This window comes from Dama dama, chromosome 8 (assembly GCF_033118175.1).
Source record: "Dama dama isolate Ldn47 chromosome 8, ASM3311817v1, whole genome shotgun sequence".
NCBI lineage: Eukaryota > Metazoa > Chordata > Mammalia > Artiodactyla > Cervidae > Dama > Dama dama.
This window is the reverse complement of record NC_083688.1, coordinates 38,737,006-38,756,463: the sequence shown is the minus strand read 5'-3', so window position 1 is coordinate 38,756,463 and position 19,458 is coordinate 38,737,006.

Sequence of the window (19,458 nt, the reverse complement as noted above, 5' to 3'; positions counted from 1 at the left end):
AATATACTACCCAAAGCAATCTATAGATTCAATGCAATCCCTATCAAGCTACCAATGGTATTCTTCACAGAACTAGAACAAATAATTTCACAATTTGTATGGAAATACGAAAAACCTCAAATAGCCAAAGCAATCTTGAGAAGGAAGAATGGAACTGGAGGAATCAACCTGCCTGACTTCAGACTCTACTACAAAGCCACAGTCATCAAGACAGTATGGTACTGGCACAAAGACAGAAATATAGATCAATGGAACAAAACTGAAAGCCCAGAGATAAATCCACGAACCTATGGACACCTTATCTTCGACAAAGGAGGCAAGAATATACAATGGAAAAAAGCCAAACTCTTTAACAAAGGGTACTGGGAAAACTGGTCAGCCACTTGTAAAAGAATGAAACTAGAACACTTTCTAACACCATACACAAAAATAAACTCAAAATGGATTAAAGATCTAAATGTAAGACCAGAAACTATAAAACTCCTAGAGGAGAACATAGGCAAAACACTCTCCGACATAAATCACAGCAAGATCCTCTATGACCCACCTCCGAGAATATGGGAAATAAAACCAAAATAAACAAATGGGACCTAATGAAACTTAAAAGCTTTTGCACAACGAAGGAAGCTATAAACAAGGTGAAAAGACAGCCTTCAGAATGGGAGAAAATAATAGCAAATGAAGCAACAGACAAAGGATTAATCTCAAAAATATACAAGCAACTCCTGCAGCTCAATTCCAGAAAAATAAATGACCCAATCAAAAATGGGCCAAAGAACTAAACAGACATTTCTCCAAAGAAGACATACAGATGGCTAACAAACACATGAAAAGATGCTCAACATCACTCATTATTAGAGAAATGCAAATCAAAACCACAATGAGGTACCATTACACGCCAGTCAGGATGGCTGCTATCCAAAAGTCTACAAGCAATAAATGCTGGAGAGGGTGTGGAGAAAAGGGAACCCTCTTACACTGTTGGTGGGAATGCAAACTAGTACAGCCACTATGGAAAACAGTGTGGAGATTTCTTAAAAAACTGGAAATAGAACTGCCATATGACCCAGCAATCCCACTTCTGGGCATACACACTGAGGAAACCAGATCTGAAAGAGACACGTGCACCCCAATGTTCATCGCAGCACTGTTTATAATAGCCAGGACATGGAAGCAACCTAGATGCCCATCAGCAGATGAATGGATAAGGAAGCTGTGGTACTTATACACCATGGAATATTACTCAGCCATTAAAAAGAATTCATTTGAATCAGTTCTAATGAGATGGATGAAACTGGAGCCCATTATACAGAGTGAAGGAAGCCAGAAAGACAAAGAACATTACAGCATACTAACACATATGTATGGAATTTAGAAAGATGGTAATGATAACCCTATATGCAAAACAGAAAAAGAGACACAGAAGTACAGAACAGACTTTTGAACTCTGTGGAAGAAGGTGAGGGTGGGATGTTTCGAAAGAACAGCATGTATGTTATCTATGGTGAAACAGATCACCAGCCCAGGTTGGATGCATGAGACAAGTGCTCGGGCCTGGTGCACTGGGAAGACCCAGAGGAATCGGGTGGAGAGGGAGGTGGGAGGGGGGATCGGGATGGGGAATACGTATAACTCTATGGCTGATTCATATCAATGTATGACAAAACCCACTGAAATGTTGTGAAGTAATTAGCCTCCAACTAATATAAAAAAAAAATAAAAATAAAAATCAAGCCATATTCAGGCTCACACTAAAAAAAAAAAAAAAAAAAAAGATGCTCAACATCACTCATTATCAGAGAAATTCAAATCAAAACCACAATGAGGTACCATTACATGCCAGTCAAATGGCTGCTATCCAAAAGTCTACAAGCAATAAATGCTGGAGAGGGTGTGGAGAAAAGGGAACCCTCTTACACTGTTGGTGGGAATGCAAACTAGTACAGCCACCATGGAGAACAGTGTGGAGATTCCTTAAAAAACTGGAAATAGAACGGCCATATGACCCAGTAATCCCACTCCTGGGCATACACACTGAGGAAAGCAGATCTGAAAGAGACATGTGCACCCCAATGTTCATCGCAGCACTGTTTATAATAGCCAGGACATGGAAGCAACCTAGATGTCCATCAGCAGACGAACGGATAAGGAAGCTGTGGTACATATACACAATGGAATATTACTCAGCCATTAAAAAGAATACATTTGAATCAGTTCTAATGAGATGGATGAAGCTGGAGCCCATTATACAGAGTGAAGTAAGCCAGAAAGATAAACACCAATACAGTATACTAACGCATATATATGGAATTGAAAAAGATGGTAACGATAACCCTTTATGCAAGTCAGAAAAAGAGACACAGATGTATAGAACAGAATTTTGGACTCTGTGGGAGAAGGCGAGGGTGGGATGATCTGAGAGAATAGCATTGAAACAAGTATATTATCAAGTGTGAAACAGATCGCCAGTCCAGGTTGGATGCATGAGACAAGTGCTCAGGGCTGGTGCACTGGGAAAACCCAGAGGGAAGGGATGGGGAGGGAGGTGGCAGGGGGGATCAGGATGGGGAACACATGTAAATCCATGGCTGATTCATGGCAATGTATGGCAAAAACAACTACAACATTGTAAAGTAATTAGCGTACAACTAATAAAAATAAATGGAAAAAAAAAAAAAAATGAAACTAAAACCCTCACTAAGACCTGGATTGTTATAATGCTTTCCAGAAACTCAAAACTATCAGTCTTAATTGCTATTGAGCTACCAAGTCTCTGGGCTTTTCTCTTTAAACTCAAGAAATTATTTATTTTCTAGATGTATTTTAATTTTATTTTGTTTAAACTCTCTTACTTGATTTCTGCCCAATCAATAACATCAGCCATACGTTTAATTTGCTTCTGTCTTTGAGACAGCTGAAAAACCAGCTAATTTTTCAACCTCCTAGGCATAAATTCAGCCTGTATGGAAACTCAGCCCACTTTTTTCACCAGTTCTGTAACAACTTTCTCAACTGCAACATGAGAAAACAGCCACCTAGGTCATAGAGTCACCAGAAGAATTATATAATAAACAAGACTGCACCATATTTGGTGATTGACAACATATATTGCTGTCAATGGCAACATTTTCTTAGTAAAACAATAATAACATATGCCCCCAAGAAGATAAACAATAGATTTTTGCATGCTCTGTCCATTGCAATATTTTGCTCATGCTTAACAAGAATTCATCAATCAGGGTGATCATATTAATTGACAAGGATAAGTGTTGACTTTTGCATCTGTGCTGATTATAATTTAGCCCTCCCTTTAGAAAAACTTTTTATGGGTATACAGTGGAAACAGTGTCAGACTTTATTTTTTTGGGCTCCAAAATCACTGCAGATGGTGATTGCAGCCATGAAATTAAAAGATGCTTACTCCTTGGAAGGAAAGTTACGACCAACCTAGACAGCATATTAAAAAGCAGAGACATTACTTTGCCAACAAAGTCCGTCTAGTTAAGGCTATGGTTTTTCCAGTGGTCATGTATGGATATGAGAGTTGAACTGTGAAGAAAGCCAAGCGCCAAAGAATTAATGCTTTTGAACTGTGGTGTTGGAGAAGACTCTTCAGAGTCCCTTGGACTGCAAGGAGATCCAACCAGTCCATCCTAAAGGAGATCAGTCCTGGGTGTTCATTGGAAGGACTGATGCTGAAACTGAAACTCCAATACTTTGGCCACCTCATGTGAAAATTTGACTCATTGGAAGAGACTCTGATGCTGGGAGGGATTGGGGGCAGGAGGAGAAGGGGACGACAGAAGATGAGATGGCTGGATGGCATTACCAACTCGATGGACATGAGTTTGAGTAAACTCTGGGAGTTGGTGATGGACAGGGCGGCCTGGCGTGCTACGATTCATGGGGTCACAAAGAGTCGGACACGACTGAGCAACTGAAGTGAACTGAATATACATAGAGAAAAGAAGTCTAAGTGTTACAATGTGATCAATTTTCACAAAATGACCACAGGTGTGTAACCAATACTTGGATGAAGAAACAGTATTTCCAGCATCCTCAAAGTGCCCCTGTGTACCCCATCCTGCACACTGGAAAACTCCAGAGAAAACAACTAGCCTAACTTCTAATGCTGTAGGTGTTTCATCTGTTTTATAATTTTTTAAACATGGAATTAGACATGGAATTTTATGTATGGAATTATTAGTATAAGCCTTTCTGAAGCTTAGTTAAGCTTACCACATCAAGAAGGTCTGAGCCCTAAAGAAGCTTGCCTTTTCTTGGGTAACTTAAGGAAAGTGAGCTGGAAGAGAAAGGGGATGAGGAGAAGAAACATATAATCTGTCATCCAAACTGGAATACCTCTGAGAGCAAAAGGATGTATTATACATAATGATGCTGGGACAAAAGGTGTAAACAGTGACTGTCCCCAGCAAACCAGGTCAGGTAGTCACCCTGGTGAGAAGGGATGCTAGAAGGCAGCAGGGATGCACTAGCAGGCAAAATCTATCTTAAAGATCATAAAACAGAATCCACTCACAGTGCCTGAGATGTAATTGAGATTGGGGGCTAGAGAGCAACTTCCCATAGAGTGTGAACGTGAAACTGTTAGTCGTTCAGTCATGTATGACTCTTTGTGACCCCATGGACTGTAGCTCACCAGGCTCCTCTGTCCATGAAATTCTCCAGGCAAGAATACTGGAGTGGGTAGCCTTCCCTTCTCCAGGGAATCTTCCTGACTCAAGGATCAAACCTGGGTCTCCTGCATTACAGGTGAATTCTTTACTGTCCGAACCAACAAGGAAGCCCCCCATAGGGTGTGGTTATTGGTAAAACACAGGTCAATAATTATTTACTGAGTCCCAGGTAGGTACAAGGCACCACAAGGGCACAAAGACAGCTTGGGCATTGCTCACAATACCACAGTAAGCTCAGAGTCTAATAGTGGCAATAAGACAAGTTCACAAATAGGTAAACTGCCAATGGAAATACACAAAGCACTCTGAGTTCCAAGGACATACACAAAGAAATACATGGATTCTAAGGAATGAGAGGTCATGTCTACTGGGAGACAGGAAAAAGCACCATGGGACCATGTAGCAGTTAAGATGAATTTAGAGTCTGCTCCAATGGTTCTCAACCTTGACTGCACATTAGAATCATTTGGGGAGCTTTTCAAACTCCTGTTACCCAGGAAGTAACCCAGACCAGTCAAAACAGAATCTCTAGGAAAGGTATTCAAGGCAAAAGTATTTTAAAAGCTCTGTCTCCCTTGTAATTTCAGTGAAGAGTCAAAGTTGAGAACCACTATTGTAGAAAGATGAATAGGCATTAGCTGGCAGGAAAGGTGGGAAAGAGAGGGGACCATGGAGAGAACAGATGTTAGTTAGTATATTCCATTTTTGGTAGGCACACAGAGAAGAATCATTCATTGGGAATTAGATATGGAGAAAAGGCAGCAAGGCAAAAATAATTTAACCCCCTCCAGGAAAAAAAATTAATTAATTATGAAATCATTTGCTAAGGCCAATAACAGGGATGGATGGGGAAAGGATGCGTTGAACATCAAGGGAACTCAGAGTGGTAATAAATCCATCATGAATCATACAAGCCATCTGATAACTTCTGTTCCTCACATTAGCATCCCATTAAGCCATTATTAGTGAGAGCAAGGAAACTGAATGAAACCAGCTTCCTGGGTTAGCACTAGCAGCCAGGAGAGAGTTAACAAGCTGTGTCTTTCACTAGCACCTTTAAGGACCTGAGCTCCATTTGTAAGGGATGCTTAGAGGCCCCAAATCTTGACCTATCACGCTCCTGCTGTGGGAGTTTGGGGGGCGGCTAGAATTAATCACAGTGGGGACACAATTTACCAATCAATATCAGCCAATTAGAAGGCTCCCTGCTGTGGAGAGTTCCCTTGGAATGCCAGATGACCTCTGCCCTTGACTTTTCATGGGGGCAGATGTTTCTTTATCACAGCTGCTGATAAGTATGGTATTAGAGGGTGTGTAGCTCATTTCACAACATGCCAACCCCACCAGGGCACCTTGAAGCTGAAGATTCTTAGGACTTACATATGAGCCACCTGTCCATGGAAGACACAGATGGAAATTGTATCAGTAATTAATTCACAGTCAATGTGCCACTTTTTCTGCAAACTATCCCCCAACCTTTAAGAAGCCATTGATAATAAGAAAACAGGAAACTCAATCTTTCTGGTGAATTCACTCTGGTGTCACTCTCTTGCTCTACTGCTTCTGCTATATCCATCAGGAGAGAGGAGATTCCAAGACCTGGAGCACAGTCAGAGGTGGCCAGATTTTTAACACATCAGTTTTGCCAATGGCCCATTACAGAACCACCTAGTGGGAAAAAAAAATCCTAGTAGCTGCCATTGTGTTCTATGGTATGGTCCAGGGACTCAAGACAGAGTTTCAGCATGGGTTCTAGGACCTCCCATCCTCCCTGAACTTATGTGACAGCTGTTTGTCATTATTGTTTATAGAGTCAGACCAATTTTTTTTTTATCAATTTTTCTGAGATCTTGCCACAGAGGTAATAAGCCCCAGGGCAAGAAAGTTTAGAAAAAGAAAAGTAAATAATTTTGGAAAATGTTCTGAAATTTATCATTTATTTTTCTGCTTTTTACTTTCTAAACTTTATTTTAAAGAGAAAAATCTATTATTTACAGCTTTTCCTGAAGACTCCAGGACTTCAGGCAATTGACCCCAATCTCCTTATTTGTTTCATCCCATCTTGAAGGACTGCAAGCATGGTTTCTTCAGATGCCCACTTAAGGAAAACTTCTCAACTCTTCTCCTTCTAAGAATTCCCTGCCTCCATCCCTAGAGAATCATGGCTTCAAAATGAAAATAAAACAAAGTTTTGAGCTGACTTTAGTAAGTACAAGACCTGGGGCTTGTGATTCCCTGCCCTGCCCTTACTCCAATCCATAAATCTTTTCATTTAAGTCAAACTTGATAAAAAAGAAAAAAAAATTTTTTTAATTTCCTTGAAGGGAAAAACAAGTTTTTGTAAGGTCAACCTAGAAGTTGTGAATGGATATGTTATGGACAGTATCATAGCTTTTGCCTTGGAAATATAGGAAGAGAAGGAAAGTTTCATAAGCTGATGATATTTATACAAATTAGACCCAAGAATATTGAAGTATTTAAATGTACCACCTGGCAAAAGCCAACCTCTTTCTGTCTTGACCCTTCTCATTCACCAAATCCCTAAGTGACTCACTCTCTAAGCTCGTCCCCAAATATAAAACAGTCACCCTACATCACCTGATCTGAGAGATGACTCTGCCCACATTCATTACTGCTATAAAAGGGGACATTGTCACCTTCCTATCTCATCACCTAGCTCTGAAAGCTTTGCAACCCTCTGCTGTGTTGCACTCTTGCCAAAAACGTTTAGCTTGATTCTTATCAGGAGAGAAAAACCCAGACAAGTCCAAATCAAGAGACATAGATGCTTGTGTGAGTGCAGGCACAAAACTGGCAAAATGTTAAAGTAATCATTGGGTCTAGTAAATATTATCAGGATTATATTACTTTTTCAATTTTTCTGTAGGTTCAAAATTTTTTCAAAAACCCGAGGTGTACCTCATACTGACATAGCTTTCGATCTGCTGCATGTAGCAGTTCATGAATTAACTATGATAGTCCAAAAAAAAAAAAAGTCTTACACTAGTATTTGGCACAGGAAATGAAACAGATTATTAAACCAATTTTTGACAAAACTGGAGGATCTTTATGAAATACTGAATTCCCTTTATCAGGAAACGATCTCTCAAAGGAAAATAATACCATGCCCAAGGGACCAACTTCCTCATGAACAGAATTTAGAGAAAGTTCTTTCCTCTATGGTGACAAATCTTGTTTAAACTGCCTCATCAAAAGATGAAGAATTCTCAGTTAAATAACTCAAATCACTCAGATATCAAAATGGCAAATTTTCAAGAGAAAGCCACAGCTTTAGATATGGAAGGACCTCAGAAGTAATTTTATTAACTACATTAAATGGTAAATAGGTTTCCTGCAATGTGAATGAGACCAAAAATGGATAATCAACTTATTTTATCTAAGAAATGTTAGACAAAATTATACTTTAAATTTCTTGATTTAAGGTCACCAGTTATATATATTTACTTGTACAGCCACACACATATCACATGATACAAACACATATATGTGGCATGATACATAACATGCTTCTAAGTGCAATTTATTAGATTTATTTACCACATTGTTTACCAGTTTTGTGCCCAGGAAAGACATTAGTCAACTTATACTATTTTTAACTGCCTAGATGAATTTGTATTAGAATATGAAAATTTATCAAGTTGTCTATTATTTTTGTTGATTAAATACATATCTTTAAAAAATATTATAAGTTGACTAATGTCTTTCCTGGGCACAAAACTTGTAAACAATGTGGTAAATGAATCTAATAAATCTCACTTAGAACCATGTTATGCATCATGCCCCATATATGTGTTTTTATCATGTAATATGTGTGTGTGTATACAAGTAAATATATATAACTGCCAACCTTAAATCAAGAGATTTAAAGTATACTTTAGTCTAACATTTGGCTCAGATGGTAAAGAATCTGCCTGCAAAGTAGGAGATGCAGGTTCAATTCCTGGGTTGGGAAGATTCCCCTGGAGAAGGGAATGGCTACCCTCTCTAGTATTTTTGCTTAGAGAATTCCATGGACAGAGGGGCATGGCTGGCTATAGTCCATGGGGTTGCAAAGAGTTGGACACAATTGAGCAACTGACACTTTAAGAGATCATTAAAATGTATAAGAAAGAAAAGACAAACAAACAGTAAAACCATCACAAACTGTGTATCTATAAAAAGAAAATATGCAGCACATTTTGTATTTTCAAACATGATTAACAAGGCTAATAATCTGTATTCAGAAGCATTAGTCCATGTAGCACATGCTACTTAAAGCTCTCGGACTGATGATCAGAATAATAATCATGAACAACTTTTCCTGAATGCTTACCAACTGCCAGGCACTACATTAAGCACTTTGCATATATTATGTGTCTTGTTTAACCCTCATTTTGTAGAGGAAGCGCCTCAGACCCAGAGAAGTTGAGTGATCCGCCCAAGGCCATGTGTTTCATAAGTGGCCAAGCAGAGGTCCAAATCCAAGGGTCTCACTTCAGACCCCACACTTCTCACCATTCCAGGCACTGCAACTGTCAATAACTGGCTCAGGATGAGACCGTGAATGGGACCACTCATGCACAAGTCACCTCACAGCATGACAAAACGGTATAACTGTTCTGTTCTCCATTTGTTTTCCAGGTCGAAATCTCAAATACTATAAGACAGAAACTGTACAGTACTGTCTGCAGGTGGACCACATTGTTGCGGAAATACGTGATTCAGGCCAGCCACCTGCCCCTGCTTTCCAGGATTCTACCACTCAGCTCTGATCGAGCTAGCATCCCTCCTCCTGTCACCAGCAAAGCCCAGGAAAAATTTCCAAGAATTAAAACTAGAATCTGGGTAATAAAATGCAGTCTAACCTTTTTTTCGTTTGTGCTTGGACTAGTTTCATTTGCTCATAGAGGGGCATGTGCAGAGGCCTCACACTGGCCATTCAGACCAGTTCCTACTGCAAAATGGCCGTGCCCACACCTCGGCTCAGGGCGTGCGCAGGAGCGCTGTGAATGGCACTGCAATTCAAGATGGCGGCAGCAGGCCTCGTGCACAGTCGCCGCTCTGGCGCTGTGACCCACAAGCCTGAGCGACATGCCTGCGCCAGACTCGTGAAAGCTCCGCCCCCTTTCCTCCATACTAAGACTTCAATAAAGCAGCCCTGCTAGTGGCTTGTTGGGGAGATCGTGTGCTAAAGGGCAAGGTTCCCCAACTTCTGGGATCTAATGCCTGATGATCTAGTGGAGCTGAAATAATAATAATAGAAATAAAGTGTATAATAAATGTAATGCGCTTGAGTCATCCTGAAACCATCCCGCCCACCCTCACCCCCAGGCCAAGGAAACATTGTCTTTCTCAAAACCAGTCCCTGGAGCCAAAAAAGGTTGGGGATCCCTGATATACAGCACAATCTCGCATCTGTCCATTTTCTGATCCAAAAATAAAAGTTTCCCTGGCTTATGATCCCAGCTTGGCCTGATTCTGTTGGCCCAAAGGACACCGAGCAGGAGGACCCTTGCTGGGGACCAACTCTGGAAAGTAGCTGACAGTCCCCAACCCTAGGTACCCATGGTGAGCTTGATCATGAGAACTGTTTTTCCCAAAGCCTGGAAAGGCCCTGCTAACAGCGGGGGAAGAAAAAAAATCAGCCTGGAGCCTAAACAGGAAAGAACCTTTCTCTTCCACAGATCAGAAGGGGCGGGGGGGGGGGGGGGGGGGGGGGGGGGGGCGGCGCGGGGGGAGGCTAAAGATGTTGGCTTTACCTGACTTGAAGACAGTGGAGAATGAAGTAAGCACCATGTACTGCACTTGGCACACAGGAAACATGCAACAAATGGCTATTGTTGTTACACAGTTTTTACCCTTGTGCTCTCTGTAACAGAATTTAGTCATGCATCTTAAAAAATCTGCGTTGGATTCCACTGCTGGGGAGAGGGAAAGGTTACCCCTAATACAGTCTGAGAGTGACAGACGATGGAGCCCTGGGGATCCTCCATTTGCTGGAAGAAACCCCAATTCTTTCAGCCTGTAAAATAGTGGCACACAGCAGAAAGGTGAAATTATTCACTGGACAAATGGATTAGAACATGTGACTTGTATAAATAGGACCTTTGCCATCACAGCTTATACTCTATCAGGCTGAATGAAAGCCATTATTTCGTAATTTCAATTTTAACCCGTAACTCAGATACTGCGTTTCCTCAAGCTACATATTCCCCCTGCAACTACAACATCACCAGTTTGACATTGTAACTTGGGAGCGAGGGAGCCATTTTTTAAGAAAAGCATGTTTAAGCATTTTAGGCATTTTAAGCATTTTAATTAGGGGCTATTTAGATTATTTTAGTCTGTTAAAAAGAGAAAAAAGAAAACATAATACTTTTTGGATACTTCAGACTTCTTTCCCTTTGCTTGATGATCTTCTTTTCTTTCCTTAGTTTTAATCTCTGTTCAAAAGCAAAGTTTTAAACCCTGTAAGTAGAAACTGAAAAAATTTATGGGTTTTGTACATCACCTGGCTCATTTTTCAGAATATTCTTTGCTCTATTTTTTTAATGTACCTTTTTAAAGGTAATAATGTAACAAGCTTTGACCTTCAACATCTTCAAAGAAATCAGTTAGAAAGAGAAAAGGACTAGGTCATGAACAGAATGGGAAAAAAATCTAACAAGGACAGGAAGACACAGAAAAGTCCTAAAATGGACTGTGTGTGTGTTGTTTTTCTTTTGTGTATGTGTGTTTTAAGCAAGGAAATTTTGAGTTTAAAAAAAAAAGTAAGAAATGAGAAAGAAGGTAAGCTACTTTTTCATAGGCAAAGATTTGTAAAGCAAAGAAAAGGAGAAAAGAGTTGTAAAAAATCATTGTGGTCCTCTGCGGCACCTGTTTATACCATCAAGCTGACGCTTCCAGGAGCCATGTGTCCACATTGTCATTCGGATTCTTTGTTCTCAGCCAGGAAGGGAGAATGATGCTCTCTCTATTTCTCTTCCTTTTCCTTCCTTGTTCCTCCCTCTCCCCTCCCTTCTCCTCTCTCTTCTCTTCATTCTCCCTCTGCTTTTACATTCAGCTTCAGATAGCGTGCTTTCTGATTTGTCTGCAAACATGCTCTTTTTCCTGGTATGGATAACTTTTTGTTTGATCAAAGAAAACCAGTGAATTAAAACTCCTTCTGAAACCAAAAGTTCCTCCATGTTGTATCACAGTAAAATCTACAGCAGAGCCCCTGAAGCTGTTATCATGCTGCAACGAACATAGGAGCCGAGGCAAAGCCAATACAAGGTGAGTTCAACAGTCATGTGTATCTGAGGCTAAGGGAAAAATTACTCCTGAGAGAAGTAACCTGTTGGCTGAAATTCATTATGAAATATAAATGACTAATGTCAAATGCTTTGCAGAAGCAGAAATTGATGAAGGGGAGGGCAGAGATAGGAAAGGGTGAAGAAGCCTTTAAGAAGGGAGACTTTAGCAGAGGGGAGAAAAATAAGCAGAAAAAGAAAATCTTTTCTGAAGGTCATCTGGGTTTGTACCTCTATTTCACCTTGAACTTGCTCGACCCTTCACAGATGTGTGAAAGAGTCCAGGTATAGTCATTCAAAATCAAACAGAAAATGGACACCTATCTCAGAAAAATGGGAGGAATCTACAAAAATTCAAGGCAGTCATAGCCTAACTGTATCTCAGGTTTGGGCCAACCAACAACTCCCAACCCTAGATCAACTCCTGAAATTCTACCGTTCCTGTCTCACCTGGAAGAGGTGGGTGGGTGTGTATGTGTGCTAAGTCACTTCAGTTGTGTCAGACTCTTTGCAACCTGGGCAGAGCCAGAATTTCCAAGCTCATCACTGGACTACTGAAGGAATGTTTTGGCATTCCTCCATCTCTTGTTCCTTGAGCAAATCAGCATTCTCATGCTGGTTTTGCTATCTTAAACAGTCTCTGACCTTCAACAGTCTCTGAAATTTAATAGTCCTAATAGACTATTCCTGTCTAACTCCAAAAGTCCATGGCAAGAGGCAGTTTCTCATCTGCTGAGCACTACTTCAGTTTTATTGTATAGGTTAGAGAGTTAGTTTGTGAGACTAGAATATCTCATTGAGGTCTACTTGCCTCTTCCTCTCCAAAGTATTAACTTATAGAAGTAAAGATAATTTACCTCCAAAGCAGTTATGGCATTATTCCCAAATCTGAGGATTACAAAGGTCTCCTGACATAATTTTCTCCCTAAATATCAACAATAACAAAATGTATTTATATATATAATCATAATATCTCTCCATTTACTGAATGTTTATTATGAGTCAGACACTTTATATATATGTGTGTGTGTGTGTCTGTGTGTGTGTATCAGCTCATTTATAGATAAAATAGTCCTATGCTACGCTAAGTCTCTTCAGTTGTGTCCGACTCTGTGTGACCCCATAGACGGCAGCCCACCAGGCTCCCCCGTCCCTGGGATTCTCCAGGCAAGAACACTGGAGTGGGTTGCCATTTCCTTCTCCAAAATAGTCCTATAGGAGGACATATATATATATATATATATATATATATATATATATATATATATATATATATATATCTCCTATACATATATAGAGTAAGACCAATCCCATTTTACGAATGATAAAATTGAAATTCAGTGATCTTGAACTACTAATTAGTGGCAATGGTAGCACATGAACCCAGACAGCCTGACTTCAGAAGTCTGTGAGCTTACACTACACTACAATGCCTCTGTATGTGCCTCTAGCCATGGTATAATACCTCTGCATAAATCCTTTACAGTAGACCGGAAGCTCCTCACATTCAACTTATGTCCAGATTTGCTTGATTTCATATTCTCAGTGTCAAGGCCAGGTCTATAAGAAAATGGTCAATGTATTTGGAAGTAATGCATGGAGGAGCTTCCCTGGTTTGCACACGGAACACCCTCCTCACCTCCCCATTATATATCTAGGGTCAGAGCTATCTACAATGCCATTGGAAAGATGTGCTAAATAAGGCTTTATAATGTGATTTTGGAATAGATAAAAGTTCCTTTCTTCATATCTGGACCTTATACTAACTTGTGGAGCCTGTGGTAGTATTTACCTGGACCTAAAATGATGGTTCCAATAGCTTTTAGGCCATTAAATGGATGGCTTATCTCACCTTAACCAGAAAATCAGGTTCTAGCTTTCCCTCCCTCTTCCTCGCTCCGTCTCTCTCTTCCTCTTTCTCTCTCTCCCTTTCTCTCTCTCTCTCACACACACACATACACACACACAGACACATGCACACATACACTTCATCTGCTTCCTTCCTGATTAAGGTTATCCTACACTGGGCTTGCCAGATGGCGCTCATGGTAAAGAACCCACTGCCAATGCAGGAGACATAAGAAATGCCAGTTTGATCCCTGGGTCAGGAAGATCCCCTGCAGGAGGGCATGGCAACCCACTCCACTATTCTTGCCTGGGGAATCCAATGGACAGAGGAGCCTGCAGGGCCGCAGTCCATGGGGTCACAAAAGAGTCAGACATGACTTAGCAACGGAACAACAACAAACAACAACAAAGAACTTCTCTAGGAAATTTCAAATGTATTTGGAATATAACAACAGAACATATTTTCTGAAATTATGTATAACAAAGCCACTTCTCCACCAGCTATTCTGGTGGACCAGAGCCTGCTTATTCCAGAAGCCCCAGGATGCCTTAAGAATATTTGTCTCATTATCCCCATTATTTTCCCCTCCAGGGAACTGTCCCTAATAAACTTTGCTATGACTCCTCTCCTGGCTAGTTTTAGTATGAGCCAAGGGGAAGATTCAGAAAAGCATGAGTTCTTTTCTGCCTGGGCTTGCAAAATTGTCTCACAGCAGATGCATCTGTTAGTAATGGTTGAGACTATCTGTACAGCCTAAGACAACTTGTTGAGAGATGACTCTAAAAAGACCCTCTTCCAAGGAACATTTAACCTCTTAGTACCTTTTCATGACAGTAGGATCATTAATTTAGTGGCTGCAGAAGCCTTCTCACAAACATGGCCATCTTAAAGGAACACTTGCACTGTGCAACCAAGAGGACCTTGAGAACTTCAAGGCCCCCAAGACTATAAATATTACCCAGAAGGATATTTCAGGTTCATATCCCATTTCAAATTCTCACCCTCTCTCGGGGCCCCAGATGAATGAGCCTGATAAAGATCTTTGAGAGACTAGAAACCCTTGTCATTCTGTACATGGCCAAAAAGACCTCAAGTCTAAAGCCAAATTCTTAGGATGCTGATAAAATCAGAAAACCCCTAAATTTGTTCTTAAACTCACTACTCCTATCACCTTTTGGTCTCAGTCTGAAATAAAATCACCATAGTTTCTCGCTAGAAATTTAGAGTAGCCTAGACATGAATACCGGGCTTCCCTGGCAGCTCAGATGGTAAAGAATCTGCCTGCAATGCAGGAGACCTGGGTTCAATCCCTGAGTTGGGAAGATCCCCTGGAGGAGAGCATGGCAACCCGCTCCAGGATTCTTGCCTGGAGAATCCCCATAGATGGAGGAGCCTGGCGGGCTACAGTCCATGGAGGCGCAAACAGTCAGACATGACTGAGCGACTAAGCACATTACAGCATACAGCACAGACGTGAGAATACCAGGCTCGGTGGCCTCAAGACAAAACTGGAATCATCTTTGGGTGTCCTATTTCCTCTGTAGCTTTATTTGCCAGCATGTTAACTGATACGTAAGGCCACTCTGCTCAAGCCAGGGATTATAGACCCTAAGGAGCACATGGCCACATGCCAAGAAAACAAGAAGCTGCAGGATAAACATGGGACATTCTCCTGGAGTGCCAATAATAGGGGAAATTCCTTTTTTTAAAGAGCATTACAAACTAGAGTACTACACAAACATGGAGTAAAATGCAAAATTCATGGACTTTTAAAATAAAACGAATCTTAAAACTATAAATAAATTTTGACCCTGAAGCAAGAGCTTCCAAATCCTTCCCCAGATCTCCGGGGTCTAAATGTTTATTTTCCTCCTCCATTAGGGGCACTTTGATGGGTATTTGAGAAAAACTGTCTTAATGCACCTCTCCCAGAGTCACTGATATTTTAAAAAGATACTCTTAATGAAAAACAAAATCTGTTACCAAAAAAGAGAGAGAATGAATTAAGGAAAAAGAAAAAAAGAAGTATTTACAGTACATATAGCATATACTTATGGCACTAGTCCTCATTGTATGAAGGTAAAATCTGAGATTCAGAAAGGTTGAATAATTCGTCTGACGCCATATTGAGTGGCAAAGTCAAAGCAGGCAATGAACAGAGATTGTGAGTAAGGAGATCCTTTTCTGAAACCCTGGTATCATTGCCCATGGGCAGTCATTCACTCCACCTCTGTGAAAGAGCCCTGGGATCCCCCGCAGTTGGCGTGTAGCTGCAGCACTGCCATCTTGCTCTAGGAAGGATTCTACCACGTGCCTACCAGCACTGCAGCACCCTGCCAGACTCAGAGAGAGTGAGTTTATGTTTATTTCCTCAGGAGATATTGCTCACTTTTTCCCAATTTTATCAAGGTAAAATTGACATAAAACATATCCTGAAGGAAATAAACCCTGAATATTCATTGGAAGGACTGATGCTGAAGCTGAAACTCCAATACTTTGGTCACCTATATGTGAAGAGCCAACTCATTGGAAAAGACCCTGATGCTGGGAAAGACTGAAGGCAGGAGAAGAGGGCAACAGAGGATGAGATGGTTAGATAGCATCACTAACTCAATGGACATGAACTTGAGCAAACTGAGAGATAGTGTTGGACAGGGAAGCCTAGTGTGCTGGTGTCGCAAAGAGTCAGACAAGACTTAGCAACTGAACAATGAACAACATTGTATTAGTCAATCATATTAGTGTACCATGGGGCTTCCCAGGTGGCTCAGTGGTAAAGAATCCTCCTGCCAGTGCAGGAGATGCAGGAGACATGGGTTCAAACCCTGAGTCAGGAAGATCCCCTAGAGGAGGAAATGGCAATTCACTCCAGTATTCTTACCCGGAAAATCCCATGGACAGAGGAGCTTGGCAGGCTACAGTCCATGGGATTCCAAAGAGTCAGACAGGACTTAGCAACTGAGCACATACACATGTACACATTAGTGTACAGTATGATATTTGATATATGTGTATGTTTCAAAATGCTCATTACAGTAAGTTTAATTAACATCCATCACCTCACACAGTAACAATTTTTTTCTCATTTTGAAAGTTTTTAAGATCTACTCTCTTTTTGTGTGTGTGTGTGCCTAATAGAAAATACTTGTTTTTTTTTTCCATTTATTTTTACGAGTTGGAGGCTAATCACCCCACAATACTGTAGTGGGTTTCGTCATACATTGACACGAATCAGCCATGGTTTTACATGTATTCCCCATCCCGATCCCCCCTCCCACCTCCCTCTCTACCCGTTCCCTCTGGGTCTTCCCAGTGCACCAGGCCCGAGCACTCTTAAACAACTTTCAAATATATGATACAGTATTGTTAACTCTAATCACTATGCTGTATGTTTTATCCCCAGAACTTGTTTATCATATAACTAGAAGTTTGTTCCTTTTGACCATCTTCTCCCATTTCCTCCATGGCCTATTCTCCTCCTCTGGCAACCATCAGTGTATTCTATTTCTATGAATTCAGATTTTGTGGATTCTACATAAAAGTAAGATCATACAACATATGTCTTTCTCTGTGTCACATTTCACTTAGCATAATGCCCCCAAGGTCCATCCACATTGTCCCAAACAGCAGAATTTCCTTCTTTTTATGGCTGAAATTTATATATGTCACATATTTTTACTCATTTACCCACTGATGGACACAGATTCAGTCCATGTCCTAGCTATTATAAATACTGCAGCAATGAACATGGGGGTTCTCAGAAGATATTTCTGTTGTCCTCTGTGTATCCCTCCAGCCAAGCCAGGGATAGTTTTGATGAGAGAGACTCGCTATGCTTGGCAGTAAAAAAGAGGTCTTTGAAGGAATCACATGAAAATTGAAAAATGACCAACCTGAGGATGGCTGATTATTTTGGTTCTTCTTCTCTCTGTGCCTCTCTCTGAGTCTCTAAAACTCTTCCTTCCTCAGTTTCCATTTTTCTCTGCCTCTGACTTTTTTTTTTCTTTCTATCCATTCGCTATGTCTTCCTCTTCTATCCATTTTTCTCTTTATTTGATTTGAAAGAATTGCATCATTTGCTTAAAGACCTAAATGTAAGACTGGATACTATAAAACTCCCAGAGGAAAACATAGGCAGAACACTCTTTGACATAAATCAAAACCATATTTTTTGGGATCCATCTCCTAAAGTAAAGGAAATAAAAGCAAATATAAACAAATGAAACCTAATTAAACTTAAAAGCTTTTGACCAGAAAAGGAAACCATCAATAAAATGAAAAGACAATGTACTGAATGGGGAAAAAATTTGCAAATTATATTCCCAATAAAGAGTTAAATTTATATATTCCCAAAATATATAAACAGCTCATACAACTCAATATCAAAAAAAAAAAACCCAATTTTAAAAATAAGCAGATCTGAGTAGACATTTTTTCCAAAGAAGACATACAGATGGACAACACATACAAGAAAAAATGTTTAATACTGCTAATCATCAGGGAAATGCAAATCAAAACCATAATAATATATCACCTCACACCTGTCTGAATGGCTGTCATCAAAAAGTCTGCAAATAACAAATATTGGCAAAGATGTAGAGAAAAGGGAATACTCCTACATTGTCAGTGGTAATGGAAATTGGTACAGCCACTGTGGAAAACAGTATGGAGAATTTTCAAAATTATAAAAATAAAATTACCATATTACCTACCGATTCCACTACTGGTTATATATCTGTAAAAAACATTAACTTGGAAAGATACATGCATCCCAATGTTCATAACACCATTATTTACAATTCCCAAGACAAGGAAGCAACCTGTGTCCATCACAGATGAATGATAAAGAAGATGTGTTATAAATATAGAATGGAATACTACTCATTCATAAAAAAGAATGAAATATTGCCATTAGCAAAAACATAGATGGACTTAGAAGGCATTGTTAATTGAAATAAGTCAGATAAAGACAAATACTGCATGATATCATTTGCATGTGGAATCTTAAAAAAATAGATTTTTTTTTAAAGAAAAACAAACTATTGAATATACCAAAAGAGAAGCAAACTCACAGATACAGAGAATTAACTATGGTTCCAGTGGGATGGGGGAGAATTAGGAGGTACAAACTACTGGGTGTAAGATAATCTCAAGGATGTATTGTACAACATGGGGAATATGTGAATATTTTGTAATAACTGTAAATGGAAAGTAACATTTAAAAATTATATAAAAATTAAAAATTTTTTTAAAAAAGAAAAATTGTGTCCTTTGCTAACAAGCCTGAGGACATAAGCATCACAATTATGTAATTAAAATATGTAAAGCAAGTGGCAGCCCTAGTACATTGCTTGGAGTTTTTTTGCATATTTATTAATTTATTTATTAATTATAATTTAATTTGAAATATTTTAGCCTAGACTGAGATATTCTGAATATGCCACTTAGTTTAAACTCCCACTCCAGGGGCAGTCAGCTGCCTTAATGGAAAATCTATACTCCTGGGGTGCCCAGTTAGCATCACATTTGAGAGGACTGCTCTAGAAGCAGCTACTGCAAACGATTTTGTCTTCTGTATCTCAATCAGTACCCAAGGTTTTCTAATTAGTGAAGTGAATTT